The sequence below is a fragment of the Atta cephalotes genome (genome assembly GCF_000143395.1).
Source record: "Atta cephalotes unplaced genomic scaffold scaffold00029, whole genome shotgun sequence".
Classification (NCBI taxonomy): Eukaryota; Metazoa; Arthropoda; class Insecta; order Hymenoptera; family Formicidae; genus Atta; species Atta cephalotes.
In genome coordinates, this window is record NW_012130093.1 from 1123379 (window position 1) to 1134504 (window position 11126).

Genomic DNA, 11126 nt, shown 5'->3' on the forward strand with positions numbered 1-11126 from the left:
TATGCTTCATTGCCTGTACGATGACTCGCTGTCGTAATATCGATTTCACGATAATTTACATAGCATGGATAGTTCGCCGAGGAATTAAAAAATTTAGCATATAATGTGAAAACTATCTTATCCGCTAACGTTTCCATGGCAGATTTTACGAGAGACGATTGGATAAAATTTAACAGCGCTACGCACTGTCATGTGTGCGAGAAGTCGTTCAAAAGATGACACACGGGTACTCAATCATTGCCATCTCACTGAGCGATATAGAGGCCCCGTGCATTTAAATTGCAACTTAAATTACAAAGATTCACATAATTTTTCATAATTTATCGGAATACGACGCATATTTCATCATAAAAGAAATAGCCACCGCTTACGAATGACATGTAGATTTATTATCGATAATGAAAGAAAAATACATTTTGTTTATGAAACATGTCGATAGCACTATAGATAAAAATGATCAAAAGAATAATTTGTAAAAAAGAATAATTTATATAATATTACGTTTTATTGATTCGTTTAAATTTCTCGCAAGTTTAGAAAAATTGGCGTTGTATCTCGATAAAAATAAATTCACTACGTGAATTTTTTAATTTATCCGCAGAAAATTTCGATTTATTAACTCGAAAAGGTATATTTCCGTACGAATATGTTGACTACGTCGAAAAGTTGGAGGAAGCTGAGTTATCATCACGCAAATCTTTTTATAATTCGTTAACAGATGGTATCCGAAAGTAATGCACACGCCGTGAATGTATGGCGATTCTCCGTTCGAACCCTCGGTGAATATAGCGACCTGTACTCAAAAACAGATGCATTGTTGCCGATATATTTGAGAATTGCACGAGTTATGGACTCGATCCTGCGTATTATTACTATATACACTACCGGATTTTACATGGGTCGCGATGTTGAAACATACTCACGTTAATTTCGAACTTCTTACCGACGATTGACATAGTTCTATTCATCGAACGTGGTATACGTGGTGGTCTGAATCAATGTTTAAACAGATATGCGCAGGCCAATAAGTGTATGCAGTACGATCTATCGAAACTATCGATGTACCTAATATACTATGACATCAACAACCTGTACGATTGGGCAATGTGTCAACCATTGCCATACGCTGATTTTCGCTGGATCGACGACAATTTTGATGTTATGAATGTCGCGTTAGATTTACCGTTACGTTCTCGAGGTTGACTTGGAGAATCCGCAATCCATGATGCGCACTCCGATCTACTGTTTTGTCTAACGCACGAGAAACTACTCGGCAAGCGAGAAGAGAAGCTCCTCGCAACATTGTATAATAAAAAGCGTCATACATTATCGTAATCTGCAGCAATGTACTCGTCACGGTCTCCGCAACAAAGATCCATCGTATATTGCAATTCGCGCAATCTCCTGTACCCGCTTCGCGAGTACATCGAGCTCAATACAAATTTTAAAACTTTAGCAAAGAATGAGTTCGAGAAGAACTTATTCAAATTAATGAACAACGCGGTTTTTGGCAAGACCATGGAGAATATGTGTAACTATGTTAATGTGCGACTCGTAATGCGTTGGGATGGGAGATACGTAGCGGCAATGATCACGAAACCAAACTTTCACAGTAGAAGCGTTTTTTCCGAGAACTTAGTAGCAATAGAAATGTGGAAACTCGAGATGAAGATCAACAAACCATGGGATACACGTGGGTATGTGTAGCCTCGATATATCTAAAACGTGTTTATATGAATTTCATCACGAATATTACCGCTTTCATGAATAATGTAAAATTATGTATACTGGACAGTCTTATTTATCGAGTGCGACGATATATGCTATTATGAAATACAATATCAATAGATTCAATACGAGTGATTATGCGATCGATAATGCTTACGACATTCTGTTAGTAAATAAAAAAGTTCTTTCCCGGTTTAATGAAAAATGAAAACAATGCGATTACCGAATTCGTCAGGCTTAGAGTGAAAATATATGCTTTGTGCGTCGATTGTAAAAAAGATGCTAAGAAAGGGCATCAAGAGCAACGTTGTAGCGAGATCCTTAACATTTAATGATTATAGTGTCTCAATAACACAATTGAAATGACGTGCAGGCAATCGTGCATAAGATCGAAATTGTACGAAGTATACATCATATCCGAAACGAAAATCGCTCTGAATCACCATACTGAGTTCATGTTGATAAGAATGAAGCGATACATTGTTCCAGATTCTACCGACACGCTGTCACGGGGATATTATAAAATATTATTAAAAAATTCATTTCTTTTTTTTTCGTATTTATATATTTTTAATAAAAACACACTTGTATATGATGTATAACATATTTAATATGTATATTATATATATTATGTATAGTATGTACGGTATATATGTATGTATGTTTGTACGTATGTATATAAGTACGTGTGTACATATGCATCTGTAATATATGTAATGTGTATAATATATATAATGCGTTTATATTTAATATATATTTATATAGAAAAAAAAGTAATTATACAATTTGTAATAAATTTTATTTTTGTAACACGCTATCCTTGTGTATCCAAGAGTTGTGCGAATTATCAAATCCGAGCAATTTCATATAAATCTTGTCTCCTTTTTTATGCAACACCTTTTCAATTAGATATACATTGGGATTAGTTGCGTGATGCAATTCGTACTCATAGAATCCTCCAGCGGTTTTCCGCGGTAATCTTCCGCAGATATGTCACAGGATTAGTTTTCTGTACTTTGATTCTATTTCTAAACACCTCCGTGGTCCAATTTAGCATGTAATCTTTTTCAAAGATTGTCTTGAATTTGCTTTCACGTATCGAGTCACCCACTTTGAATCGTGGGAGTGCAACGGGCCTTTACGCTATTATACATCGTGTTTAAGAGTTTGTCAGCAATCGTGGTAGTCACATCAATGCTTTCCGCATATCGATAGTTCGATGCTTTCGCGCGTTGTACTTAGACACGAGACGTGGTAGCAAGTCGATCCATTTATAATTTTCATTGTGCGTAAATTGTTTCCACATATCGTTTTTCAACGTATAATTGAACCATTCAACGACAGATATCTTCATTATGAAATATATTGAATAATGATTTATGTTGTATTTTTTCAAATGTTTTTGCACATTTGCATTGTTCTTTTCCCATATCGGTTTGCAAATTTTTCGAACATCTTCCATCGTCGAATTATCCTTGCTTCCTCGAATCGCTCATTTCCACTCAGTCATAATAGTCATTTCCACTCTTGGTTTTCAGCGGTACGGCCCATATGTGCTTACTCAATATCGATAACAGTGAGAATACAATATAGTGATAACCTTTGTTGAATTGTGTGTAAGGGTGCATCTCAACCACATCAGCCTGTCACAGATTATCGTATCCGTAAATTATGACACGTTTACATGGAAAATTTTTTCTCGCCGGAGTGTGCAGATCTTCCACCAGTTGCCACTTTTCAAGATTTTTCTTCTCAAACATGTTATGATATGATTATTGCTGTATAATACATAAAATATTACAAAGTTCTTAAACGCAAACGTTGTTCATCGGTATTTTGATGTGTATCTCGTTTCAATTTATAATAAAAACGAAGCTTCTCGATAATAGAAAATATTTCATTATCATGGCCGTTGTGACCTGCCTGAGGCTAGACTTCAAACAATTGGAGACGATCCACTAGTTTGTTAGGATCGTCCCAATAAACATAATCGATTTTATTATCATTTAGAATCATGGTACGTGGTATTATATCTTTCTGACTCTTTTACTTAACTTGTTGTTTAGTTTCCTGACATATCCGTTCCTTGTGTTTTACCTGACACCAAAGGTGCTATTATATTCTTATATTTGTACCCTTTGCTGCCCACTATTGGATTATCCGCTTTATGACTGTGCCTATGAGCATTCGTTGCCAACAATATACTTTTATATGTTAGTTTATCATTTTCTGTGTAAATAGTATCGTCGAAAATTCTTTTGAAAATTAATTTGTACAAAGTGTACCTTTACTCCATCTCATAAAATCATTAGTGTCTACATCAAAATATTTGTCACCGAGCATCATATCGTTTTCGCTGAAGTATACGCTATAAACGTGATCGATCGCCTTTTCTCTCACCACCGAGAAGCATTTTACTTTTTTTGTCCAAGTGCCCCCAATTGATTGAATTATGCAACTCCTCACGAACTTACGCGTTTGCAATGATTATTTAACTAACATTTCAAGCGGTTCATTGGGCGTTTCATAAACGTCTTCGACTGAAGAAATGTGCAATCGTTCGTACGATAATTCGTATAGTTTAGGCGACACATAATTGGAATTCGACGTAATGTTCGATTCCTTTGTACATTGCTTTTTAGACGGTGTTAATTGAAACCATGAGAAGAAGAGAGTTAATTGAAGCCATCCAGAGGATGGATACTATCATTATCTTCATCATCATGAATATCTTCATTATCTTCCGGTTTTTTCTAAATATTTTTATCCTTTATAACGTTAACTTCTTTCTTAATTGATTGAGATTCATCATTAGCGGTGTTCTCGACAATCTATTTTAGAGATTCGACGATAGATTTTAAGTGTTTCTCCAATGCTATATCTTCCTCTATGTTGCCGTTTTTTAAAGCGCGATATTTTTTACGAATCAATTCACTCGTTTTCGCAATTTGTTTCGCTATCCTCTCGCGAGCCTTGAACTCTTTATTGTTATCCATGTTGCATTCGAAGGGAAATGTTATGTAGTAGACGTATTAATAATGACTAACTACGTTAAGGTATCGTATACTCATTAAATCCAGTATCGTTCTTTCGTAAGCACACTGTCTTTATCTATTAGATGTACAACTTTGCTTCCGCCGTTTTCCTATAGATGGCTTTAGCGGTAAGTGGTGGTCGAAATAAATAGATCATAGACGTCATACAATAAACTTGGGCATCTGTCAACATAACTCCATAGAAACATTAGTCGATTTGTGTCTGCATCATAAAATTATTCTCGAAAGTGTCAGTTTACGAGCCAAATTCTCTCATTTGCAGGAGATTTTAATTTTTTGCTTCAATATGAAGAAATCTGCGGCTGAGGCTCATCGAATGCTCTCAAATACTTATGATGAGGTCGCTATTAGTGAAAGAACGTGTCGTAAGTGGTTTCAACGCTTCAAGAACGGTGATTTTGACGTCCAAGGTCATGCTCTGTATTTGATGGGACCAGCTTGGCGTAGTTATGAACTGTTAAAACCAACTGAAACAATCACAGGCGATCGAACGTAATTGATGCGTTTGAGCCGAGCATTGAAAGACAAACGGCCGCAATACAACGAGAGACACGATAAAGTGATTTTGCAGCATGATAATGCTCGACCTCATGTTGCGAAAGTGGTCAAGACATACTTGGAAACGTTGAAATGGGAAATCCTACCCCACCCGCCGTATTCTCCACGTTGCTCCCTCTGACTATCACTTGTTTCGATCAATGCCACACGGCCTGGCTGACCAGCACTTCCGGTCTTATGAAGAAATAAAAAATTGGAGCGATTCGTGAATAGCCTCAAAAGATGACCAGTTTTTTCGACGCGGGATTCATACGCTATCCGAAAGATGGGAGAAAGTAGTGGCCAGCGATGGACAATACTTTGAATCATAAATGTAACCAGTTTTTTACAATAAAGCCTCGAATTTCGGAAAAAAAACGGCGGAAGCAAAGTTGTACACCTAATATGATTACGAATCCATACTTTTGTTGCTAACAATAACGACATAGTTCTCAAAAATTCTCATAAGACATGTCAGTGTTTACATGATCATTGTACATGTTTCAGATTGGTACCGCCCTGTTTGAACAAAATCAACAAATTTGCATTATTGCATATAAGATGTTTCGGCATCTTTGCGTATGTCTGACACAGATAAAAGCAGTCGACGTCCGCGTGTCGACCAATCGCAAAGTATTCTCTGATTGCATCTTGCTTATCGCCACGTCATCGAAGACAAAAATGGAATTTGGGAGCGCCTCGTTCGGTAGTAATACATCGTTATTATTGGAGAATGTAATATAACTAATTTCTTCAATCGGTGCTAATAAATTTTCTAAGTATAGATATTTTCGGTTGTTGCAACGACTTCAAGTACACATACACGTTCTCCGAAACGTATGCCATGTGGACTTTCCAGCAAACTTATCAACACGTTTGTTTTACCGCAGTTCGATGGACAGCAGATGATTCCGCATATAGAAATCGGCAGCATGTTTCCATGCTTGCATATTTCTTTTTCAGTCTGTACTTTATTGTCGACATTAGTTACTTTGATTGTCTGCGATTATCGCACGAACTTTATATCTTCTCCCTTCACGATGCTAATAATATTGAAAAAAAAAAACGACATCGAGAGTAGATGTATTTATAGTAACGCGTAAAGTGAAATCGCTCAGTATTCAAAATGCTTCTTATCGTGTCAGACAACTGTACATAGTTTAACCGCCAAAGAGTTAGAGTATAGAGGAATATATACCGAAAATTATTTTGCTACGAGAATTTAAGAATTACATAGATCAACTGTGAGACCGATTACTCAAGCATATAAAGGCTGATTCAAAGATTCAGCAACATTGTCGGTGCTTGAAACATTATAATTTGCCTTGTCATCGATCGCATATTGATGATCCAACTGTTTATAAAAAATTGTAGCAAATGTCAATAATAACAACAACAAAACAAAAAGGCTGCGATTTTTTAAATTACACGATAAATTCACTTCCAATCAAGTTACATATCAATTTTCAAATGTTCCAGGTACGCATTTAGAAAAGCGATTGACTAGAGGCGATCGAGGCATTAATCCATTGGACGCGGCGTGTCGCAAACACGACATAGCTTATTCGCGGAGCAAAGATCTCACGAAACGACACGTAGCTGACAAAATACTCGCTGAGGAAGCGCGGAAACCGATTACCGTGAAAAATTTGACTCTTGGAGAGAGAGCTGCCACAGCTGTTTGGTTGACTATGAAAGCCAAAACGAAAATTGGTATAGGCATGAAAACGAAGAAGAAAAAGCCGACGAAAAAACGAATATTACCGGTGGTAAACGCAGTATCTTACCGCTATTTGGAATCTATCGCTATTTGGGTCGTTGATCAGCGGTGCGATAGGAGTCGCAAAAACTATAAACGATAATAAAGCCGCGCAACGTCAATTGGAAGAACTGAAACGTCATAACTGTGTCATGGAAGATCATGGAGTTTATCTCACTCCATACAAGCACGGAGGAGTCACAACGGAAAAAATAAAAAAGATTTAAAAAAATGCAAACAGTTGCCAAAAATGCCGAAGGGTGTAACCCTTATAACGTACAACTGCAAAACGAATGCATATTCCATATTTTTATGTGTACTACCTCACCAACAGGAGGAGTATATTGAAACGAGAGCAATATTGTAAATTTGGATAATGCTGATGGACCAGGGTTATTACTTGGGTGGCGTACGCAAAGCGGGGAAATCATGCTATTTACTTTGATATGTAATTTCAGTAATCTTTGATAACCAAAGAAATTGGGGCGATATTTGGACGTGACCCAAATCGAGTATAACCACGCTTTATCAATACGATCAAAGCAATTGTGTCTACAGTTTTTACAGACAGTTGACGATCAATTTAAGAATTGACATTGCACTCTTTCAACTCAGTATTCATTTAAACATGTCACTGACACTTACGCTCATCGGTAAGAGTAGCGTCCTGCTACTTTCCGGCTGTAGATTTGAGCGATGGCGATTACGAGTTCGATTTGACAGACTTTGACTGAAACCTACTATACAATATCTAATGTAAATTCATTGAATAATAAATTTTACTTTGACGAAGATGACAAAGAAATTGTCATTCCCGAAGGATCATACGAAATACGTGAAAAACAAGTATTTAATAAGACGTGCAATTCTACAATTTTATTCTAATGATGTTGCGAAAGAGAAAACGCTTCGCAAAAAGGATAAACAGTACTCATTGACTTATCATGCCAATAACAATACAATGAAAAGTGAGATCAAATGCACTTATCGAGTAAATTTCATCAAACCTCACAATATTGGATTGCTGTTTGAGATTTTCATCGAATCGTGTGCTGGAGCCACAACAGTGGCATAAATCAGATGTATCGATAAATATCAGAGTAAATATCATTCGCATGAATGCATACATCAACGATAAGTCCGTTCACACGATACATGAATTTTCATCGAGCGTGTCACCAAGATATAAGATATCGAAAAGACTGACACAGATTATTTGCCTTCCGATCTTCGTACGAAGCATTACGGATCTGATGATTCGCGTTGTGGATCAAGACAGTCGATTTTCGCGGAGAAGAAATCATTAGATTGCATGTATGGAGGCAATAGCGATAAAGAAATATGATAACAATAACGTGAGATGTTTGTTCTGAACGAGTAGGCGAAACAGATAGGGGACACAATTTTTGCCAGAGGGACAGTGATCAAAAATATTCAAGCGTCCAGTAGAAAGAAACTCACTGCGTCAAATGTTAAATTTTTATAATCATTGCTTTGTTGTACGAAATATTTAAGATGGTTGATATTTTGAATATTGGAGGCTAACCAATCTTTGACGATCGCATCGCAAAGTTCGAGTTTCACATACAATCCGTACGTCAATACGATATTTGGACATAGCGACTCGTACAAGGGTAACAGGATTTATACACGTTATCGTGTAAGCATTCTCTACGTCGAAGGTAAATTGACTTTAAAAGAAAAAAATGTACAAAAACAATCAAATTTTGAATGTAATTGTGTGGCGTTCATGTTCGATGAAATTCAACGGTATGGAGATTGATCGCAACAGAAAGAAACCTTGGAATAACTAGTCTTATGAAGAGTTATACAACGTTTTTAATGAAATCACATATAGTTTGCATAATGCTGGATTTATTGACTTTAATAATGCGAAAAGCCTAATGACAGATGATGGATACTTTAATTTTTGTGTACCGCTCAACATATTGTTGGGCTTTTGCGAGGATTACAAATATGATAATTAACGCTCGCAACGAATTACTTTTGATATGAGCACGCAACAGTAACAATTACGTAGGGAGATCCAGAGCGACAGAGCTTGAATTATTCAAAATATAGTGACGAATGCCTCACGTTGCGTTGAACAAAGTTAATAAACTATTCATGCTGCGCGCTTTAGAGAGCGGACGATATCTGAGTTCATGGGATTTGTATGAGTACAACTCCTCGTTGGAAAGTGGATAACATTTAAATATGAGTTTCCATTCTTGAGAACTGTGCCTATGAGTACCTCCTATTATCGAATACAATGAAGCATTCTTAAGGCCATTAAGACTGCGATTCAACTGGAAAAACCACGATATGTTATCTTGGTCTACATACTGATAAAAAAAATATCATGACAGCACGTAAAACTTACTTCGACACCTGTAAATTAATCAATAGGAAACTTTATTTAAACTCTAAATTTTATCCATACGATGATCTAGACTTTGACAAACGGAGAGCCGCTATTTTGTATTTACGTTTTCGTATGTCTTACTATCAAATCCCTCGTGAAAGAAATGAAACCATCATTCCAATTATACTCCTTTTTGAAAGGTTATACTCTAGTAATTTGCTCGCGACAAAACGAGTCCATCAAGAGGCACTGTGGATGTATGAATTTAAATTAGAATTTAAATTAAAATTCAAAGAGAATGTATCCGTTAATACAACCGCCTATTGCCTGATCATACACGACCGCGTGATCGAATATAACCCAATGTCAAATGTTGTACGCAAGATTAGGTAAATTATCATCACCAAAAAAATTCTCTTCCTTTTTTTAATATGTGAGATAAAATCCAAGATCCTTTGTCAAGCACAGTCTCAAAAAGTCGTTCACTATGATTATATCAATGTTTGTAGACCTGCAAGGATTTATCATTGGAAAGAAATTTGTCGTGAAGGAAGTAGCGGTATTGAGAAAAGGAGCTATTCTCTCTCATTATATTTTTACGTGTACCATGAAACTTCTTGACAAAGTCAGAAAATTATTGCGCTTTCTGGCTGAGTGCTTATCATTATGGATTGCAATGGGAAGACGGGATAATCCCGTTCAGCATGGCGAAACGCTTGACAATGGTTGTAATTGGTGCGGAAAAGAATGACGACAATAAGGCTTTCATGTTAAAGAATGTGAAAAACATAAATGACTGGCTGATATACTCGATAGCGAAGACAATTGAGATTCTGGATGCTGATTACGAAGATATAGATTCTTTACGTAATCTAGATACTAATACTTTTTATTGTATGATGTGGGAAACATGTTAAAAATTGTACGTTACAAAATGTATTTAAAATATACAACTGGTCGCGCGCAATGCCAGGAAAAAATATATCATGTTTAAAAAATAAGGTAAAGAGATTTTTTTTAAATGCATTTTAATTTCTTTCCCCTATCCCTGTAATTAAGAATCCATAATAATATTAGTAGTTTCAGTAGTATGTATATAATTTAATAAGGGTTCGATAGTTACTCAATAACAGTTTTAATAATGATAATTCTTCTCTTTAATAATGATAATAATTTTTGATAATTAAGAACGTTTGGTCATTTGTATTACTAAACGTATTATCAGTTGTAAATTAAAATTATTGCCGAGTCATGTTATTGAAAAATTGTAAATACCATATCTATTTAATAAAATATGCAAAAGAAGAAAAGAAAAAAGAGCGCAACAGAAGAAAGAGAGAGCGCAAATATTAGACGTACAACTTTGCTTCCGCCGTTTTTTTTTCGAAATTCGAGACTTTATTGTGAAAAACTGGTTATACATTTATGATTCAAAGTATTGTCCATCGCTGGCCACTACTTTCTCCCATCTTTCGGGTAGTGTACGAATCCCGCGTCGAAAAAACTGATCATCTTTTGAGGCTATTCACGAATCGATTCAATTTTTTACTTCTTCATAAGACCGGAAGTGCTGATCAGCCAGGCCGTGTGCCATTGATCGAAACAAGTGATAGTCAGAGGGAGCAACGTCTGGAGAATACGGCGGGTGGGATAGGATTTCCCATTTCAAGTATGTCTTGAC

The 11126-nt window shown here is 36.1% G+C and overlaps 1 pseudogene; it reads left to right on the plus strand.

Moving 5' to 3' along the window:
- Window positions 1-718: 718 nt before the first annotated feature.
- Window positions 719-11126, plus strand: part of LOC105620808 — an 11774-nt pseudogene continuing 1366 nt past the window's right edge.